A 22362-nucleotide genomic window follows, 5' to 3' on the forward strand; every position below is an offset into this window, starting at 1 on the left:
AATTGTCAGTACAAATAACCTGTTTGATTATCTGTGTTCATTTCTGAAATGTGTTGTTAATAAGTCTAGCCAACCAGCTGTCACCTCCTCCTTCAGCTAGCAGCTTAGCTGCTTTTTGCCATGAAATGGCAAACACTAATGATGCTAATATAGGCCTTATTTTTAAAAGACTTTTGATGGTTTTGAGAAGAGACTGGAAATTAAACAAGAGGGCAGACCAGTGCCCAAGATTTTAATCCAAAAGTCAGGTCCTTTTAGCTGCCTTGGTATAGTATAATCAGTCTTATTAGTCTTAGATTACCCTTTGAAGGATAAGCAGTATAGAAGATGGATGGATGGAAGAGTGTTTCTCTGGGAGGCACAGCAGTTTAGTGGTTAGAATGTTTGCCTTGCACCTCCAGGGTTGGGGGCTCAAGTCCCACCTCCACCCTGTGTGCATATTCTCCTCGTGCTTCAGGGGTTTTCTCTGGGAACTCTGGTTTCCTCCCCGAGTCCAGAGATATTCACTGTAGGCTGACTGACATTACCAAATTGTCTGTAGTGTGTGAGTGGGTGTGTGTACGATTGTGCCCTGAGATGGGTTGGTACCCTGTTCAGTGTGTCCCCTGCCTTGTGAGAGGTCTTGAGAGAGCTCTTTGCTTTTACCCATCATGAGATGTTTCTTGTGTGACACCTTGGTAATGAAAAGCCTTTTTATAGACCATCAATTTACTAACTCAGCTGATATTAATTTGCACAAATAGGAGGTATAATTACTTACTGATTTCAGCTGGTACATTGCCTTTCCTTGCCTTGGAGAACTATATTTATTTCCCACACTGTGTATATATATAGTTCCCCCTTTTTAATAACCACAGGACCCCACTGTGGGCAGGGGATGCAAATCAGCACAACACTCTCCAGGCTTGATAGCCTTTGCCTATCCTTGGGTAGTCCGGACTTGAATTTTTTTTTATATTAAACACATTTGTATTTCCATATTTGACTAGTTTAATCTAATCACTGAAATCAACAACCTGAATACAGGTTTTTGAATATCAAAAAACTGAATTATTGAATCTGAATTTGTGAAAATTGAAACAAATATTTTAATATAGATACCTGATTTTTGAAAACATCAATTTTAAAATGTGAATTCCTCAACAGTGAAATAAAGGAGGTTAATTAAAAATAAATAAATACAGATGTGTGGTTTTCATATAAATATATATAGTTTCCTAATACATGTTATGAATTCAATGGCTTTTAAAATTCAATCCAATTTTTTCTTTGTCACTTTTTTGCTTTCATAAATGTAGTGGTTATATTACTTATTCCAAGCAAAATAGTCAATCAAAAGTCTGGTGTGACCTATACTCGATCATTCCTCCTCAGAAGAGACCACAGCTTGACCACAGCCTGTTTTCTATTGGCTTACACAGCTTAGATTCACAAATCCATATGTCAGAGTTTACCAAAATACACCTGGTCCAGAGCAAATGTATCTTTTGCATCTTGCATCCTTTCCCATTATAGAATTTTACTTGTGTTAGGTCTGATTGCTGCTTTAGAAAGAGACATACAGTATCTCACAAAAGTGAGTACACCCCTCACATTTTTGTAAATATTTGATTATATCTTTTCATGTGACAACACTGAAGAAATGACGCTTTGCTACAATGTAAAGTAGTCAGTGTACAGCTTGTATAACAGTGTAAATTTGCTGTCCCCTCAAAATAACTCAACACACAGCCATTAATGTCTAAACCGCTGGCAACAAAAGTGAGTACACCCCTAAGTGAAAATGTCCAAATTGGGCCCAATTAGCCATTTTCCCTCCCCGGTGTCATGTGACTTGTTAGTGTTACAAGGTCTCAGGTGTGAATGGGGAGCAGGTGTGTTAAATTTGGTGTCATCGCTCTCACACTCCCTCATACTGGTCACTGGAAGTTCAACATGGCACTTCATGGCAAAGAACTCTCTGAGGATCTGAAAAAAAGAATTGTTTTTTTGTTTTATTTACTTGTGATCAGACCCATAAAACATACTGCCTCCGTCTTCCCTTTAAAAAAGGCTCATTGCAGAAATGATGAATTATACCGATATAAAAATAAATTTTAAATAATTTTAACTGAATAATCTATGGAAGCATTCTACAAAAATCTACTGTATTTTTTGTAGTCCTAAGAACTGACCTTACATTCTGAATATATTGTACAAGTGAATTTAAATTATTTCATTTCTCAGTGCAAGAAAATTCTTAAAACACTTGTCCATGGTAATTGCTCCTCTACTACAGCATTGATTGACAGATGCGGAAAAAAAGCTTTGTCAAAATGCTGTAGTATAAAAGGAATAAAACACGATTGGCCATTGAAAACAGTTAACAGTGGGATGATGTGTTATAGCAGCTATAAACAGTTATTCTCTTACCTTCCCTTTTCCTCTCTCTGAGGTTAGAGACTTTCCCATGGCAGAAAACAAAGTTATCATCTTATTTCTGACTGTTACAAAGCTCACTTGGCACTGGAGACCTCTTCCAAAAATGCTAAATTACTATCTCCTCACACAAAATTACATTACACAATTGAACATTTTTCAAAAATCCATTCATGTGGAGCATCCGTCATACAAGTTCTTGTGTCAGTTGTTATTATAGAATGGTACTATGCTATAAATGCATATTAGAATAAATGCCTTAAAATAAACCTGTGATTTGGCTTGTAGTCAGCACTATTGTCAGCACTGCTCTTATAGAAAATTTATCAATACCTTCCGTCCTTTAGTTATTGACCCAGTTACTTTGACGTCTTTCAATGATCTAATCTTGAAATAGAATTTGTGCTTGTGTTCATAATTGATAAATGAGAACAGTTCTTGGTAATGGTGTCAGAAAAAGGGGTTTCCACCAAACCATATACACTGTGGTTTTATCAGTTTAATTATATTTAGAACAGGGCTAGGTGTGTAGTTTACATTTAAAATTTTGTCTTGAAATTGACATTGTGAAGTGATTTGGATGGCTACTCTTTGGCATGCGTCACGGGCGGCTATGGCTCAGTTATTAGAGCGGGTTGTCCATTAATTGTAGGGTTAGCGGTTCGATTCCCGGCCCACATGACTCCACATGCCGAAGTGTCCTTGGGCAAGATGCTGAACCCCAAGTTGCTCCCGATGGCAAGTTAGAACCTTACATGGCAGCTCTGCTACCATTGGAGTGTGAGTGTGTGTGTGAATGGGTGAATAAGACACAGTGTAAAGTGCTTTGTATAAAAGTGCTATATAAGTGTGCCATTTACCATTTACTGTGCTATATGTGAGAGGAACTGTGGTTTCAGTGCATTTATCTGTTCAGCTTGGAGCCAGTCATAGTGCTATATGTTTGTGTGAGTTTGTGGCAGCGGTGCAGAAGAAAGCACTACCATCACTGCATGACTGTTTGTTTACTGTGATTGTTATCTCACTGAGAGGCTGGAAAACAATGCTTCAAACAGGAGTACGGGGAGGAGACCCTCAGCCTGACATAGTACTGCTTTCAGGGCTCGGCTGGCTGCTGGCAAAGGACTGGAGTGTCTGTGTGTGTGTGTGTGTGTGTCTGGGTCTGTCTCTGTGTGTGTGTGTGTGTGTGTGTGTTTGTGTCTGTGTGTGGAGTTGATGTACGCTGTAAAATATCTATATTTTAAACTTTAATATTGCTATAGATTTACATCCATTTTAGATATATACTGTAGCATGTAATGTAGAATATCATCATTTAACAGTAATTTGCTGAAAACTGCAGCTGCCTGGCGGTCATATTTTTATGGGAAGGTTTTTTGTTTTTTTGTTTTTTTTTGCAATTCTACGTTTTTGATGAATACAAATTGGTTCATTTATAAACAGTCTTTATTGTCACATTACAAGTATATACACACTTTGTAACTGTCATTTTTGTGCTCTTATTTAAAGAAAATGCACTTACTATTGAATAGATAAGCTGACTATGCAGGTAACAGCTCAGTTTCCTAAGTCTCAATATATTAAAATATATTGAAATCATATATTTGTCATTATGTCTTGACAATTAACGTCAGAATATAATATACTGTATAGCTGTATTCAGGTAGGTTAATGCCATTATTAAAATCACAGAGTATCTCTGTGATTTTAATCCAGTCCAAATTCGTCATGCTAGTAATATTCACAGAATGTGTGTAAGCATCAATTACAGTTATATTCAAAAGTATGGGTACACCTGGGTCTGACCAAATAAATATTTTATTGATTTTTGATGTGAAAAGATGCAAACGCAGCCACTGCAGCAAACTATTTAAAAAAAAAATTCTGCAAATGTTATTGCACAGTTATTTTATAATAGACAAACTGAAAAAAAAATAGGGGGAAAAGATAGTAATTGTGGCATGGGCAAAAGTTTAGACGCCCTTCAAGTAAATTCCCAGAAAGCAATGAAATCTTTAGGCCTTAAATGACTCATTATTTATGGGGCAGAGGCTTAATGGTTTAGGCTCTGGGTTACTGATTGGAAGGTCATGGGTTCAAGCCCCAGCACTGCCAAGCTGTCACTGTTGTGCCCTTGAGCAACGCCCTTAACCCTCTCTGCTCCAGGGGCGCTGTATCATGGCTGACCCTGCGCTATGACCCCAGCTTCCTGACATGTTGGGGTATGAGAAGAAAAGAATTTCACTGTGCATATGTATAGGTGATAAATAAAGACTCATTATCATTATTACTCGTTACTCAGGTTAAGAATTGTCATCCAGGGTTTACCAAACCTTGTGCTAACACTCAATAACCATAGGCTCCTCTAAGCAGCCGACTAAGGATCAGAAATAGAAACTAATTGATGCCTAGAAAGCAGGGGAAGGTTATGAAAATACAATGCATCCGGAAAGTATTCACAGCGCTTCACTTTTTCCACATTTTGTTATGTTACGGCCTTCTTCCAAAATGGATTAAATTCATTATTTTCCTCAAAATTCTACAAACAATACCCCGTAATGACAATGTGAAAGAAGTTTGTTTTAAATCTTTGCAAATTTATTAAAAATAAAAAACAAAAAAAGCACATGTACATAAGTATTCACAGCCTTTGCCATGACACTCAAAATTGAGCTCAGGTGCATCCTGTTTCCACTGATCATCCTTGAGATGTTTCTACAACTTGATTGGAGTCCACCTGTGGTAAATTCAGTTGATTGGACATGATATGGAAAGGCACACACCTGTCTATGTAAGGTCCCACAGTTAACAATGCATGTCAGAACACAAACCAAGCCATGAAATCCAAGGAATTGTCTGTAGACCTCCGAGACAGGATTGTATCGAGGCACAGATCTGGGGAAGGGTACAGAAACATTTCTGCAGCATTGAAAGTCCCAATGAGCACAGTGGCCTCCATCATCCGTAAATGGAAGAAGTTTGGAACCACCAGGACTCTTCCTAGAGCTGGTCACCTGGCCAAACAGAGCGATTGGGGGAGGAGGGCCTTAGTCAGGGAGGTGACCAAAAACCCGATGGTCACTCTGACAGAGCTCCAGCATGTCTCTGTGAAGAGAAGAGAACCTTCCAGAAGAAAAACCATCTCTGCAGCACTCCACCAATCAGGCCTGTATGGTAGAGTGGCCAGACGGAAGCCACTCCTCAGTAAAAGGCACATGACAGCAAGTCTGGAGTTTGCCAAAAGGCACCTGAAGGACTCTCAGACCAAGACAAAGATTGAACTCTTTGGCCTGAATGGCAAGTGTCATGTCTGGAGGAAACCAGGCACCACTCATCATCTGGCCAATACCATCCCTACAGTGAAGCATGGTGGTGGCAGCATCATGCTGTGGGGATGTTTTTCAGCGGCAGGAACTGGGAGAGTAGTCAGGATCGAGGGAAAGATGAATGCAGCAATGTACAGAGACATCCTTGATGAAAACCTGCTCTAGAGCGCTCTGGACCTCAGACTGGGATGAAGGTTCATCTTCCAACAGGACAAGGACCCTAAGCACACAGCCAAGATAACAAAGGAGTGGCTACAGGACAACTCTATGAATGTCCTTGAGTGGCCAAGCCAGAGTCCAGACTTGAACCCGATTGAACATCTCTGGAGAGATCTGAAAATGGCTGTGCACCGATGCTCCCCATCCAACTTGATGGAGCTTGAGAGGTCCTGCATAGAAGAATTGTAGAAACTGCCCAAAAATAGGTGTGCCAAGCTTGTAGCATCATACTCAAAAAGACTTGAGGCTGTAATTGCTGCCAAAGGTGCTTGAACAAAGGCTGTGAATACTTATGTACATGTGCTTTTTTTGTTTTTTATTTTTAATAAGTTTGCAAATATTTCAAACAAACTTCTTTCACCTTGTCATTATGGGGTATTGTTTGTAGAATTTTGAGGAAAATAATGAATTTAATCCATTTTGGAATAAGGCTGTAACATAACAAAATGTGGAAAAAGTGAAGCGCTGTGAATACTTTCCAGATGCACTGTATATAAAAATGCTTCCAGCTTACAATTTCCACTGTCTGAAATGTCAGTAAAAATTGCTGTGGACGTCAAGGAAAGATCTGGGAGACCAAAAAATCTCTCAGAGAGAACTGCTAGTATACTGCCCAGAAAGGCAAAGCAAACCCCCAATATTTTAGCAAGGACCTGCAGGGAGGTTTGGCTGACACAGGTATGGTGGTACACCCTTCTACTGTGCAGCATTGCTTGTACAAACATGATCTGCATGGAAGAGTCATCAGAAGGAAACCTTGCCTGTGACCTCATCACAAAAGTCAAGGTCTGAAGTATGCAGTATAATATCTAGATAAGCCAGAGGCAGTTTGGAAACAAGTACAGTGGAATGATGAAGCAAAAATGGAAATCTTTGGCCACAGTGACCAAAAGTATGTTTGGAGATAACAAAGAGCAGCATGTAATAAAAAAAAAACACCTTGCATGTGGGTGGATCTATTCAGCTTTGGGGTTATGTGGATACTAGTGCCATAGGAAACATTTCATAAGTAGAGACAAGAATGGTTTTCAGTAAATATCAGTAAATTCTGGAAACAAATACGAAAGTCAAGAAACTGAAGTTGAAAAGAGATTGGCTTCAGGACAATGATCCAAAACATACCTCATGCAAGCTGAAGCTTTTGGAATGGCCCTCACATTCCCCTGATTAGGCCATCATTAAAAAAATATGTGGGCAGATCTTAAACATGCTCTGCATGCAAGATGTCCCAAGAATATCACAGAACTAGAAGCATTCTGCAAGGAATAGCGGATGAAACTTCACTGAACAAGAATAGAAAGACCACTAGCTGGCTACAAAAAGTGTGTGCAAGCTGTGATATCTGGCACAGAGGGTGTTAAGTACTGATGTAGAATGTCCAGACATTTGCACAAGCCACAATTACTATTTGAGTTCATGAAATATAAAGTAAATATGTATAAATATTTGCAGGAAAAATGTTTATGTAAATATCTAAAATATTTAATTTGGGGAAGAAAACCCAAACTTTTACAAATGTACATCAAATTTTATCTTATATAAAATGACCAGCAGAAATAACCCCACGTAATATATATCCCATCTTCAGTAAGTACAATTTTCCCTCATCTCCTGCTGAAACCAAACCAAAGCCCAGTAATGGCTGATTTTAATGCTTAGGACTATAAAATATAAACAACGTTTAAAAGAACTTGACAGAGAAGTGATGCTTCTGGGGTAATTGATTTCCTAGTTATTGATTTCCAAGAAGAGTTATAGACTACAGGCATATTATGGGCATATGACTTACTAATGATCAAGGAAATACAACAAGCATCTATTATGCTTATATAAGGTCAAAGTGTAACAGCCATGCATACAGCATGAAAATACTCCCATCTCTGTGATTTATACAGAGATCTGAGATCACTTATCCCATGCAACTATGGCAACATTACGTAATAGACATATTACGTCTGGAAATCCCATCTGAAAGTACTTGTGTCAACATAAATGTAATGTAAATAACATCTAATTAAATTAAAATTTAACAACAATGTATATGTTGAAATATGTGGCAGTGTATATGCTGTATTTTTATACCAACACTTTTTTCAGTGCATAGCTGTAATTCCTTTGCATATGGGCATATTTTTAATATCCTGTTACCTTTAAAATGATTTACAGTACATTAATTGCCTTTTCCCAAATCAGTGTATTGACATGATAAAATTCATACATCCCTAATGTCCCTGTTGAATGCTCACTTTAATTAAATGTACACTTTAATTAAAGAACCTCTAACCATAACTGAGACTTATGAACTTCACTTACATAAACTGAGCTTTAATATGTTAGGTCTGCTAATCCATTACATTGTATTCACATATTAACCAAAATGTGAAGAAATTTCATTTTATTTAAAGCTGCAGTACTGAACTGTTGCCTCTCTATCGCCATCTCTGTTTGAAACACAAAACTGTAATTTACTTGCGGAGTTTTTTTGTTGTGCTTTGGCACTGCTCCTCTGCACGGATGAATCTGATGGTTTGAAGTATTCGTATTTGTTGTACATTAGCTTCAATTCTTGACAACATTGGTGGTGGTGGATACGGTTTTCTTGGAGTATAGGTGAGTTGTCCTCTCTCATAGCTAGCAGAAAATAAGTGCAATTTACCACACTGACAATATGTGCTAGCTAGCTACCTATTGAACCTATGGCTTAGCTGTTCAGCCGGAAAAAAAAAAAGCCATCTCTGCATCAGTATTTAATCCCTTCACATCTCTGAGTTATCGCCACCTCTCAAAAGCCATGCCAATATTTATTCTCGTTTTAGCACGGGCACTGCCACTTTCCTTTTTTGACTACAGGCTTTCCGCAGTTTGAGGCTTCTTGGTTTTGACAACAGCTGATTCCCCAGATGTCAGTGATGATTGCGTTTAGAACTATGCAGATTAAAAGCAGCCATCTAGATGACAAGTTTAAATTCTAAGCAACTGTTGTAAGAACAAGCTACAAACACATCCTCAGCCCGCTCCCCCCCACCCTGCCACCCCGCCACCCTGCCACCCCGCCACCCCGCAATATAGTAGTTGGCTCGTCTTCTTTCTGTTTACGGACGTGACGTAACAGAGGTGATTCTAGGGACAGGCAGGAAACTGCAAACAGCCTTCCTATGCTTTTATATATGGTTAGCCAACTATACTGTAGATCAACTGAAAAACTGAAGTGTTCTGCATGCTACATGTTGTGCTAGATCAAGCTTCCCAATTAGATAAGCCATTAAATTCCAACCCCAATTCTGAAAAAGTTGGTACAGTATGGAAAATGCTAGTAAAAACAAAGAGGAGTGATTTGTAAATGTACTTTGACTTGTATTTAAACAAAAAAAAAAACAACATATAAAGACAAGCTATTTTATGTTTTACCTAGTTTTTTAAAGGTAAATGTTTATTTTGAAATTGATGCATGCAACACCTTCCAAAAAAGTTGGTACAGGGGCAATTTAGGACTAATAGCAATGTGACAAGTTGAAATAAGAAGGTGATGTGAAACAGGTGAGGCAAATGTCTAATCATAGCATATAAGTATCTATATATAACCTCCAAAAAGGCCTAGCCCTTCAAGAGCAAGAATGGGTCGAGGCTTGCTAATCTGCCAACAGATTCATCAGTGAATAAGCTAACACTCTGAGAACAACATTCCCCTAAGACAAATTGTAGGATTTCACCTTCTACAGTGAATCTGGTTAAATCTCAGTGCATAAAGGGCAAGGCCAAAAACCACTTCTGAATGCACATGATCTCTGATCCCTCAGACGTCACTGTGTTAAAAACTGTCATGAGTCTGTAATGGATATCCTGACATGGGCTCGGGAATACTTTGGTAAACCTTTGTCAGTCAACAACATTCGCCGCTGCATCCACAGATGCAAGTTAAGGCTTTACTACACAAAGCCGAAGCAATACATCAACACTGTCCAAAAGTGCCGCCGACTTCTCTGGGCCCGGACTCATCTGAGATGGACAGTAGCACAGTGGAATCATGTTTTGTGGTCTGATGAGTCAACATTTCAAATAGTTTTTGGACAGAACAGCCGGCATGCTCGGGCCAAAGAGGAAAAGGACCAGCCAAGCTGTTATCAGCATCAGGTCCAAAAGCCAGCATCTGTCATGGTATGGGGGAGTGTCAGTGCCCATGGCATAGGTAATTGCACATCTGTTAGGGCACCATTAATGCAGAAAGATATCTACACATTTTGGAGCAACACATGCTGCCATCCAGATGTCGTCTTTTCCAGGGACGTCCCTGCATTTTCCAGCAGGACAACGCCAAACCACATTCTGCCCAGATTACAAGGTCATGGTTGTGTAAGCAGAGAGTGTGGGTGATAGCATGGACTGCCTGCAGTCCTGACCTGTCTCCAATTGAGAATGTGTGGCACATTATGAAGCGCAAAACAAGGCAACAAGGCCCCGCATAGTTGCGCAGCTGAAGAAATGCATAATGGATGAATGGTGGGAAATCCTGCTTGCTAAACTTAACCAACTGGTGTCTTCAGTGCCCAAACGCTTAATAAGTGTTATTAAAAGAAAAGGTGATGTTACACAGTGGTAAAAAGTCGACTGTCCCAACTTTTTTGGAGTGTGTTGCAGTCATCAGATTTGAAATTAGTGTATATTTTCAAAAATAAGTAAAACCTCAAATAATTTATTAAAAATGTGTTTTCAATATAGTACCGGGTGAATAGAATAGACTCTTTTTGTTAGTTTTTTTGCATTTTCCATACTGTCCCAACTTTTTCGGAATTGGGGTTGTACATTGGCTACAACAGGACACCTTTGCTAAACTGTTGGCTTTTATATTCTCTATGGTATATACTTTAAAAAAAAAAAAAAAAAAAAAAAAAAAAAAAAAAAAAAAAAACAAGCTATAAAGGCAATTTGAGCCAACTTCTAGCTAGGAGTGCCAAAATGATGTTGGGCGAGTGTTACATTACATAGCCTAGATTTGTTATACTTTATTATCTCAACCAATTTTAAACTACTCATTTTAAAAACTTTAGTGAAGGACATGAGATAGAAATCATGTTCCACATAAGTGTTTTATTTTGAGTGGGTGTGTCTGTCCCCAAACTTTAATAATAAAAAAGATTGGTGTGCAGAATTTCCAATCATAGTGTGCCTATGAACAATACAGAGAGTTTATGATGAAAATATTTGGATTCAGAGGGTGTTATTTTTGAAGGCAACAGAAAGTAATCAGTGCGGTCGAACTCTGTTATCCGGAGGCCAAGCTGCATCATCAGGTGGTCGATGTCAACCATAATTATTCTGTTTGCATCCTTCTCTTCTTTCTTCACTTGCAGAAATACACATCTCTATTTGTTTGAGGGGCAACATTGCTTTCTCAGGCCTTCTGAGACTTTAGGTAATTGTGGCATTGGACTCCAGGATGTTTTTGGAAGTGGATTATGGAGGGCATTTGTGGATTCTAGGCTTTAGTGAGTTAGTGTTTGTGCACATATGGTTTGATGTTTGAGTTTTGTCTTAGATAATCTTCAGTTCTTTCAGTTAGTGATGAGGCACCAAGATAAAGGTTATAGCAAAAGGTTTACAGTTTTGTTTTCTATTCCAGCCATAACTAGTGTGCAACTGAGACTATTTTGTCGATTATTTTGTGGTAGGTGGTAGGGCTGCACGATTATGGCCAAAATGATAATCCCGATTATTTTGATCAATATTGAGATCTTGATTATTTATCATGATTATTCATTGATTTTAGGGACAACATATTTTTATTTTACTTTCACATTTAAATAAGTAGACCACTGCTTTCACCTCCATGTTTTGCTACATTCCTGCTAATGTACAAATCTTTGCATCAAATTAGACTGATCCTTAAAGTGCATCATCTCATAGAAGCAAAACATAAATAAAATAGTACCCAAAATATAGGATAAGTAAAAATAAAAATGCCATCAACCAAATGAAAATATGAAATCAAATATAACAATATGCAACCAAATGAAAACAATTCAGGCCTATGCAGAAAAGGCAATAACAGTGTTTACAGGAGGAGAGATGCAAGACAATTTCTTTAATAATATTTACAAAAATTTAGGAGCACAGTTGAAGTTGAGGTTTTTTTAATTAATTTTTTTTTAGAGATGGTAACATTAATGTGCCACAATAGAATGCACAAGTAGGCATGAGAAAACTTACCTTTGAAAAAATTTACCTTCTGATAAAATAAATTTAATATTTTCAGTTAATTTTACAGACTGTATGCAAAAAACAACCGTTAACCTGTTCCACCTTGATCTGAATAATCTGAATATCTGAATAATCTGAATATCTGAATAATCTCATATAGGATGTGACTGGGTGAGTTTATTTACCCATCAGATGCAAAGCGCTTTAGTTTAATGGTGTTCATTAGGGATGCTCCGATCAGGATTTTTACAGCCGATACCGATCCAGATATCAATCTTTTTGTTTAAGCTTTAATCAGGAGGTCTGTCATAAACAGTTAAACGTAAGCTCTCTGCTCATGGTCACTGTTTATTGAATTAAAATAATAGCAATGAGAAATACTGTTGGTTAATTGATAAATAAACAAGCATAAAATATTTCTTTTTAAATATTTTAAACAATAGTCCTAATTAAAAGTAGACTAACACAAACATGATCCATATTAGGAAAAAGGCTAATAGCTTTCTAAGGAGATAGCGAACGTATCTTAATGTCTAATTGATATTAAATGCAACCCATAGTAATTAAACATTATTTCATTTCTCATTTTATTTATATTTTATGAAGTTATTATAATATCTATTTTGTATATTAAATCATTTATTTATAACTAAGCACATTTTCTGTCTTTACATTTTATTAGTTTTCTGTTTGTTTGTTTGTTTATCAGTTGTTCCTTTTAGATCGGTTCCCCAGTACATCTGCTGATAATGTTGTTTTTTGGGTGGGACTAATCAAAACATGGAAACTGGAGTTGACTTTTCTGATGATATCTGGCAAGCTTAAGTTTAAATGATGTGACTACGCTATGTCTTTGAGTTAGTGAAGAGCAGTTGCTAATCTTGATTATTAAATAATTCCTCACCAATCATAAAGAAGTTTGAATTAAACCCACCTTGTAGCGTTAGCATTATTATTAATTTACTCTGCCCGATGCTGTGTCTACACGAGCAGGTGAAAGTTCAGGTCATTTTGCGGGATCAATAAAAGATGGCGGTTTGTGAGATTGGGAAGTTGAGAGAAGCAGATGATGTTCAGTTTTACTCTTTTCATCATAATGGCTTCTCTGCAGTATTTACACACTTGTTTGGTTGACTGAGGTGATGAAAAGCAGTGTGAAAGTAGCTGTTGCGCGGTGTAGATGCATTTTGGACTTCCTGTAGTTTTTATTCTGATTGTATTATACAACTCCGAACTGGTCACTCACACCGGTGTGAATAAATATTTATTCACAGTCGCACAAGATACTTTTCAGTCACAAACGTGAGTGAAATGGTTGCACTGTAGAGCCCTGAGTTTATCTGCAAAGTTTTTTCCTGTTCAGCATGATGATGTTTAATGTCCCCGACAACCTCTGTAGTGCCATTTAGCATCGTGCTAGTATCATGATTTCCCCTCGCGGCGAAACTGGCAGTTCGAGCGCTAAAATGCTAACTCTATTTCCGGGTTTTGGCATTACAAAATGACGTCATCCCTGCACCACTCTATGGTGATTGGCTGCAAATTTAGGAAGCGCTTGATCTGATCTGTAGTGGAGTTTTCTATTAGTGGAGGACGAACTTTTAAACGGCAATATCGCAGTCGATCATGTCCATGTAATCGTGGGCAGTCAAAATCGCAGTCGTGATCGATATTCGATTAATTGTGCAGCCCCAGTAGGTGGGGGGTACCAACTTCACACGTGTCCAGTTAGCACCTAGAAAACACTTCATTAATAAACATTAATAAATAATGTAACACTTTATAAGTAAACATTACAGTTTCTTTATATTTATTCACTGGTCATTATTAGTTATAAAAGGCCAGTCCATACAGGATTTCATGGAGTTTTTTGTGATTGTTGCAGACAAAAATGTTTGTTTTTGCTGTGGCTTTTTCGAAATTGCAGAGTTTTTGTGCTTTTTTTGTGGATAACTACTTGAATTGACAAAATTGCAAATAAATGCAACCTTTAAGCTGTACTCATGTTCAGCGCACATGGATTGAAGAGGGCTTTGGCTGAATGAGCAGTGTGATCACATGATGCGTCTCGGAAAATCTGCAGCATTTTGAAAAATTGCAAGCTCCTCCAAATATTGCAGAATTTGGTTGATTTTGCTTCCATTTCTGTGATCACAAAATCCTGGAGGGACTGAAAGCGTTGTGCAATAATCATCACCAGCATAAAAAGAGTTATAACCACAGTTATAATAATTTATATGGGCTTCATAGAAAGTACTATCACATTGCCTTACACTCTACTGTTGCCTGGGGTGTCCTATATCACATGACAAATTCAGAAAAAAAGGGCAGTGGTTAAGACGTTGGGCTACTGATCAGAAGGTCGTGAGTTCAAACCCCAGCACTGCCAAGCCACCACTATTGGGCCCTTGAGCAAAGCCCTTAACCCTCAACTGTTCAGATGAAATGAAATAAATGTAAGTTGCCCTGGATAAGGGCGTCTGCCAAATACCATAAATGTAATAGGATCAGTCTGTTCTTGAAAATTCATCCATACTTACATCTTGTCTGTATTGTCATTGTCAAAAAAAGTAGCTGAGATGTGGGGAAACTCTTGCTTAAAGATATTTTGAGTAAGGGATTCTGACAGCAGACTTGGTCAAATCTCTTCTTGGGAAGTTTAGGAAATTTAGTGGATGAGTTTGGCATGCTTCTCACATAGTTGAACATCTGTAGATGGACTTGAATGATGGCCACTGATGTTCCCTGTAACTCTCTCAACATCTGATGTAGCAAATGCTTACATATAAAGTTTCAAGAAAACACTCACATATGCCATGGGACACTTTTAGAGTAGAAAATGCAGACAAGACTCCTAGCTCAACTGAGATACACTTTAAGCTACAGCTCATAGACATGATCTCATATCCGCCATATCCACCATCTGTTTCAAGTGAATAGTCTGTTCAAGTTGTCTTTGTCCCAAATTGCTGAGCACACATATTTGCTAGAGATGTGCCAGCTCACTATCTTTCACAAGTTTTTAAGTTCTTAACCTATTTTTTCTCCTTCTCCTGGTATCATTTCTCTCTCCCTGTCATGCCATTGCTCCTTTCATGCACCTTCTTTTCTGTCCCTGGTGCACATTTACTATGTTCTCCTGACACTGTTTTTTCTTTCTTTTCTTTTTTTTCTAAGGCAGAATTCTAACATTTAATATGTTCTATTCTGTTAGCATGAGTCAGATCTCACCTTGGAGGTTACAGGCCCTTTTAGAAATAATGGATGGATGGATATCGACCTGATTGTGTTCTGATTGCCGTTGTAGTAGGGGAGATTGGCGCTGTCACCTCTTGTTTCATGCTTGAAAGGACTGTGAAGCAGAGTCAGCAGTGGCCTTCAGTGCTGGCCAAGCCTAAAAAAAAAAATCATCATGCAAATACGTTTCTTGAAACCATTGGTGTTTGAAGATTCCTTAACCAAAGGCCATATTTCCTCAATGTGTAGTAAAGTTATAGTCCAAAAAAATTATTCTTTTTACTATTTCTACTTTTCCCTTCTCAATACCTCTGAAAGAAAAGGTACATGTGGCTAGGAGGTTGAAGAACATTTTTAAATGGGAGAGAGAACAAGAGAAATTAACTTATGCTTACAATATATTCCTAGAGGGAGAGAAGGTCATTGCTAAAGGATTATGATGAAAGAGGAGCAACAGAAAAGTGGAAATTGTTACAAAAATGTGTCATTTTTAATGTAAGATATAGATTTCCAAAGATTCTTACAACACTACAGTAGATGAAAGCCTTAGGGAGAACTATGATTACAGTTAGCTGTACGATTTTCGGTCTGCTTTTGCTGCTGCAGACCAAATTGCATGTCATTAGAGAATTCTTTGTTCATGAGTTGAGAATGGCGGTCTTAGAATGCATAATGTGACATGCTCACTGAAGGCCAATTTAGTGCCATTGTGACCAAAAACAGCTGACTACAAAGTTCTGGCAGTGTCAGAAATTAAATATTAAAATCTCATAGTGTGACCACTGCTATGGTGCTCATCTAAAAGCCATCAATACGTGGATGGTGTATGATTATGCAAAACTCACGGGACAGCTACAAATAGAGTAGTGGCACTAGCAAAACATTAACAAAACATGTTTCTCTTTATGCGACTACATTTTCTGCATGAGCTCTATTGATGACATAAAGCAGAACATAGGTCTCCTATTGAATTTGAGCAAGATTTTATTGTGATTATTTCACACAGTGTGACAAGTAATAATCTTATAAAACTACTGTAGTTTCAAAGTCTAAAACAGACTAAAGTTTAATTATCTGTCAACATGGTCCCTTGTAAATTTGTAACAGCTCAATGAGTGTAAAAACCTAGCTAGGGCTAGGGTGGGGTTAGTGTTTGTGCTCTTTCTTATGACTTTATTTGTATGAAATCAAATGAAATCAAATACAATACCCTCGCTTGGACAAATTTGAACAAATTCCTCATTAAATCAGGTTATAGGTGTTTATTTGCTGTTTGTTTGTTTGTCTGGTGGAACCCTTAAAGATTCTCTGCAACAGTTTCCCTATTACATGAGAAGCCCTTTAGAAAGCATAAGTCAATCCTTAATTGCTCAAAGTATCCCTGAGGAACCTTTTATGGGACAACAACAAATTGCCAAAGCACACATTGTCATGTGCTGATTTAGACATGATAAAGACCAGAGGTGTTATCTGTCAAGGTGTGCATAGAACAAGTTCTAAATTTGTGCATGAGAACCGCTAGTATGCACAAGAATAGTGGTATTTATCACATGTGTGCACTCGGTGAACATAAATCCCACACATTCTAAATTGATGTGCTCATGCATGGTCACGCTCATTTACATAAAGAAACGCCCCTGGATTCCATACACTGTAAACAACTTCACTTTAAAAATTCCAGCAGCCTGCTTGTGGCACTACTTGCTGTGGACGACATGGAGCATGTCGAAAAATCTAAGAAGAAGAATTTCACTGATAATTACATATAGATACTGTTGCACAAAGTATGGTAAAACAAAAATGGTTTATTGGTACTTTTTTAATGAGTTTGTTTAATAAATGAATATGACTTTTAAAAAATATGACTACATGTGTTAATTCAATAAAATTTTTGTTGCTGTATTTGGAATATAACATATTGCAGTTTGAGCAATATGAATTCATGGAAGACATTATGTCATTATTCTAGTAGTTGGGAAATGCCCTACCCATCTCCAGTTTCTTTTTAAAATTTGCCAGTGACTAATAGAGATGAACCAAAACTGCACTGGTGAAATTAAATAGACTGTTGAGTCAATCATCACTCTCAGCAAAGAGTTTCCAACTAAAAAACAGTTCCCCCCTCTGCAAAGCTGTATGAGCCAAATCTTCAAACAAGATATCAACACAATCAATTGTTAGATGTTCTTTTTATGCAATTTTTCTTGTTGTGAACACTGAAATCAGTAACTACTCTCCCAATTTTTCCCCCATATGATGCGTGTGTTTAGTACAATGAACAAAATGCACAACTTCTGTTTTGTTGTAAACAATTTTTTAACAACCTTTTCTAGCTTAATATTCAGTTATTTATCCTAAAACATATTATTAATTATGTTTTATTCAGCATGAATTGCAAAACTTAAAATTGTAGTTAGGAATATAAATCTGGACCTGCTCACAGGTCTTGGAAGTGTAAAGGGTTAATTAAAACTGTAAAAACTGCTTGGTGTAAAACTCAATTTTAGCGATTTTAATATTAAATCCTTGTTATGCACAGTGCAAATAGCGATACGTGCATAGCAGTCCTGTTGTAGATTAAGAGGTCCAGAGTTTGGCTGTACTCAAATCTTGTGAGTCTGATATACATCAAATCTAATGAAACATATGATATCACAACAAATCAATCCTTGTCAAGATAAACTGCAGTTTTTTGACTGCACGGAAAATGACACTCCTTCACTGCTTCGCCAACTCTAGTAATGCCTTCCGTTCGTCATCATGTAAAACATTGTATGGCCACATAGCATGGCAGTAACTGGTTCCAGAGAGGATACATCAGCATCACTTCACTAGTTAGCGTTCATATTTTGACAGGATAAAAAATGGGTGCAAAACACATAATGGTAGGCATCATGTTGTCCTGTATGAAAATGTAATAAGTTTCAAAATGTATTAGAATTTATTTTCAGCATGTTAGATTCCCTAGTCTGTGACTGGAAGTAGCAGCTATGAGCTTGGGAAACTTTGGGATCGAATGTGTAAAAACCACTTTCTTTCATATGTACTAATATGGGCTGATTGTGTCATCTTAGCACTTAGTAACAATTAGAAACAGTTGCAGTCTAATTTTAAACTTAGATAATGTATATTTGTAGGTAAGCTCTTATGCATCATCATCATCAACAAAGGCATTAAGAGTATTGTTACCATTCAAAGGGAACTCAGCGTTGCGTGAGCTTAATGCTGTGGGAACACCTCCGCGCATGACTGGTGTCTATATAAAATCACTCCAATTTCTTGGCTTGCTGCAGTCAGGTGACATGGCATTTTGCACATTGCATGACCATTAAACGGTGCCTCTAAACCACATCATCAGCTTCTTTGTGTCCAGCGAAGCCACATGACTGTTATCTGTGTGAACAAACATTTTGAAAGCTCTTCACTTTCCACTTTTCTTGAATGAAAACAGAAATATATATATATATATATATATATATATATATATATATATATATATATATATAAAAAATTCCGTCTTCTGTCACTATCTTAGCGGAATGAGTCAGAGAGAATTCTGAGTGTGTGTTAATCCCTGCTTTCGCTATATTACAGATCGGTCGGGTCAGGTCGGATTATTCGGCCATCATGGGGAATAAACAGTATGGTTATTTTGCTATGCCAAAGGTGGAGGAGGTGCTTGCAAGCTACCCCTCTCCATTGACAGCAGCAAAATTAGGGGGACTGGCTTTGTCGTAGCCTATGAGGCAGCGGGTCTCACTTGTGGGTCTCTGCATACAATGTCAGTGTTGCAGGCCTACCAGGCACAGAAGGCGAGTGTGGTGGCCCACCTCCCCCTGCAGAAAGCCAGGGGGACTGGGCAGCCACAGTCACAGCCTGATAGTAGGCCTGATTTAAAAATGAAAATCAGTGCCAAAAAGGCAAGAAGAAGTCCTGATGGGCTGCGGAGGGAGGTATTAGGGGATAAGAGGTTGTTAGGGCAGTTAGCCCCCAGTATTACTGTAGGGCTCCCCTGGTCAATGTCATCCCAAGTTTTCAGTTTTCTCTGGTCAGTGACCTGTCACAGGGCAATGAAAAGCTGAAGCTTTCTCTCCAAAAAAATGTGGAAAGTTAACATCTCTATGAGACAATTATGGCAGTGTTGAATCTGTGTAATCTGAACCATACTCTTCGGATATACAGGTTCAGGATGTTGACGCTCAAACTTATCGTTCCACAAATTCAGTTTGAGGATTGGTTTGTGATGATAGATCTAAAAGATACATATTCCACATAGAAATATTGCCCAATCACAGGAAGTTCATGAGGTTCGCATTTGGAGGCAACGTCCATCAAAATTGGTTCTTCCTTTCAGTCTAGTTTTATCCCCTTGCACCTTCACGAAGTGCATGGATGCCTTGCTGGCTCCTGTACGACTCCAGGCCAGTCGTGTATTAAACTACATGGACGACTGGTTAATTCTAGTGTGGTCCAGGGTGTTGGCAATTCAACATCAAGCTGTTGTTCTTGCCCACATAAGGAGCTTGGAGCTCATGTTGAACCTCAGGGCAAGTTGCTTCTCCAGTCAGAGGATGACTTTTCTAGGGGTTATATGGGATTCGAATACAATGAGGGCATGTCTATCCCCAACACACATAGGGTCAATCCTATCAACATTGAGCAAGAAAAAGTTAGGTCTGGGCTTATGGCAGCTGCAGCCAACATCATACCGTGTCATTTGGCAATGCTTACATGCTCTGAGAACTTGGAGGTATCCCTGGTTTCTAGCTTCAGGTCACACTCTAGGAATGTCTCTGTATTGCAAGATGGTAATGACAGATACCTTCTTCATGAGCTGGGGTGTGGTCTTAAACGGCCATCCAGCTCACGATCTCTGGAGCAGCCCTCTTCTAGAGTGGCCTATAAATCGCCTAGAAATGTGGGCTGTATTCCTAGCACTGAAATTCTTTCTCCTCATTTGAGAGGTCACCATGTGTTAGTTATGACAGACAACACAGCGGTGGTCTCATATATCAACCACCAGGGAGGGTTAAGTTTGCTCCGCCTGTTCAGGCAGGATCAACTAATTCTTCTCAGGGCAAAGGGAAAGTTTTTGTCAGTGAGTGCAATGCAATGTGAGGGCAACTGGAATGTGGGGGCACACATCCTGTCGATGCAGGTGCAGAGGTCTGGGGATTAGAGACTCCATCCACAAGTGTTGGAGTCCATATGGCAGAGGTTCTGCCAAGCGGAAGCAGAACTGTTCACCTCTGAGGAGACAACACACTGCCCGATGTGGCTTGCCCTCACTCCTCCCGCACCATTAGGACTGGACACCATGGGACACACGTGGCCGAGGTCACGTCTGTACACTTTTCCCCTGATCACTCTGCTCCCACAAGCTCTAGAAAGAGTTTGCCAAGACCGTCTATGTCTGCTGCTAATAGCACCTTATTGGCAAGCTTGAATATGGTTCTTGGAGATAATATCACTGCCAGACGGCACTTTCTGGGAGATTACCATTTGCAGAGATCTATGTCTCAAGCCAGAGGGTTGACTTGCATCCTTGTCTGGAACTATGGAAACTGTGTGTCTGGCCCCTGAAGTGCACCAGTTCATAGATTCTGGTCTCTCAACTGAGCTGGTAGAGACCATGTTAAACACTAGAGCACCAGCCACAAGAAAATTATATGCGTTCAAGTGGCAACTTTTTGTATTGTGGTGTGAATACCGTCAGTTAGACCCAGTAAACTACGCGATACCTATAGTCCTGGAGTTCGTACAGGAACGTTTCTTAGCAGGGTTGGCTCCTTCTACAATCAGGGTCTACATGGCCACCATTTCGGCCAGCCATGCCCCTATTGATGGAGCTTCTGTGGGGCAACATCCTCTAACATCGAGGTTTATGTGTGGTGTCAGGCAGCTGACCATGCATACCTTCCTGGGACCTTTCTGTGGTCCCGGAAGGTCTGTCAGGTGCCCTATTTGGGCCATTAGGGTCAGCTTCAGAGAAGCTTCTGACTCGAAAGGTAGCTCTTTTTGCTGGCCCTGACATCTCTCAAGCGAGTATAAGATCTGTAAGATCCAAGACTTTCCTATATCTTAGGTCGGATTATTTCCCTAAGTGCCTATTTCTGCTGTGCAGTGGATAGTGTGGCAGGCTTTCTGCCCTCCTCCATTCCTTTCACTGGAACAAGACAAATTGCACCTACTGTGTCCTGTAAGGGCTCCTTGTACTTACGTCTACCGCTCTGGTGAGTGGCTTAAGTCAGAGCAGTTGCTGGTCTGCTTGCCAGTGACAGTAGAGGTGTTGCTGTGTCAAAGCAGCGCATCTCTAATTGGATAGTGGAAGCAATCTCTATTGCTTATGAGGTGCACGGTCTTGCTACGCCTCTGGGCATAAGGGTTCATTCCACTTGGGTGGGGGTCACCCCCTCAAAGGATTTATCTAAAGGGGTACCCTTACAGGATGTGTGTGCTGCAGCAATGCTGCACACATTCATTTGGTATTACAGTTTAGTCAAGGGTCTTGCAGTGACCCTCAGACACAGACCTCAGCCACAGGGTATACTCATTCCCACAGCATTAAGCTCACATAATGTTGAGTTCCCTTTGACAGGGAATGTCTGGGTTATGCATGTAACCCTGTTCCATGAGAAGGGAGCAAGACATTGCGTAGCTTTGTCATACTGGGGTATGCTTGTAATTGCGTCTTTGCTTCAGACAAAGAGAAGCTGATGATGTCGTTTACAGCTGCTGTTTGACGGTCACATGACACGCAAAATGCCACGTCTCCTGACCACTGCAAGCCAATAAATTGGCATAGACATGACAGATACCAGTCATGTGTGGTGGCGTTCCCACTACATTAAGCCCACAGAATGTCTCGTTCCCTTCTCAGGGAACAGGGTTACATGTTAGCCCAGATGTTTTTCTATCAATGTTTAATACCAGTAAAATTACTAATACCAAAAATGTTCCAATACCA

General features: G+C 39.0%; 1 protein-coding gene across 2 annotated transcripts in view; it reads left to right on the forward strand.

Moving 5' to 3' along the window:
• grid2 (glutamate receptor, ionotropic, delta 2) overlaps window positions 1–22362 on the forward strand; it is a 517533-nt gene that overhangs the window by 257022 nt on the left and 238149 nt on the right. Inside the window, exon 1 of one of the 2 annotated variants that reach the window (XM_053625026.1) lies at window positions 8430–8573. The exons of the other annotated variant lie outside the window; for it this stretch is intronic. The gene's annotated coding sequence lies outside the window, so the exon portion shown is untranslated. Of the gene's footprint in view, window positions 1–8429; window positions 8574–22362 lie in introns of those variants that run through there. 2 annotated transcript variants of the gene reach the window in all.

This window comes from Ictalurus furcatus, chromosome 5 (assembly GCF_023375685.1).
Source record: "Ictalurus furcatus strain D&B chromosome 5, Billie_1.0, whole genome shotgun sequence".
Lineage (NCBI taxonomy): Eukaryota > Metazoa > Chordata > Actinopteri > Siluriformes > Ictaluridae > Ictalurus > Ictalurus furcatus.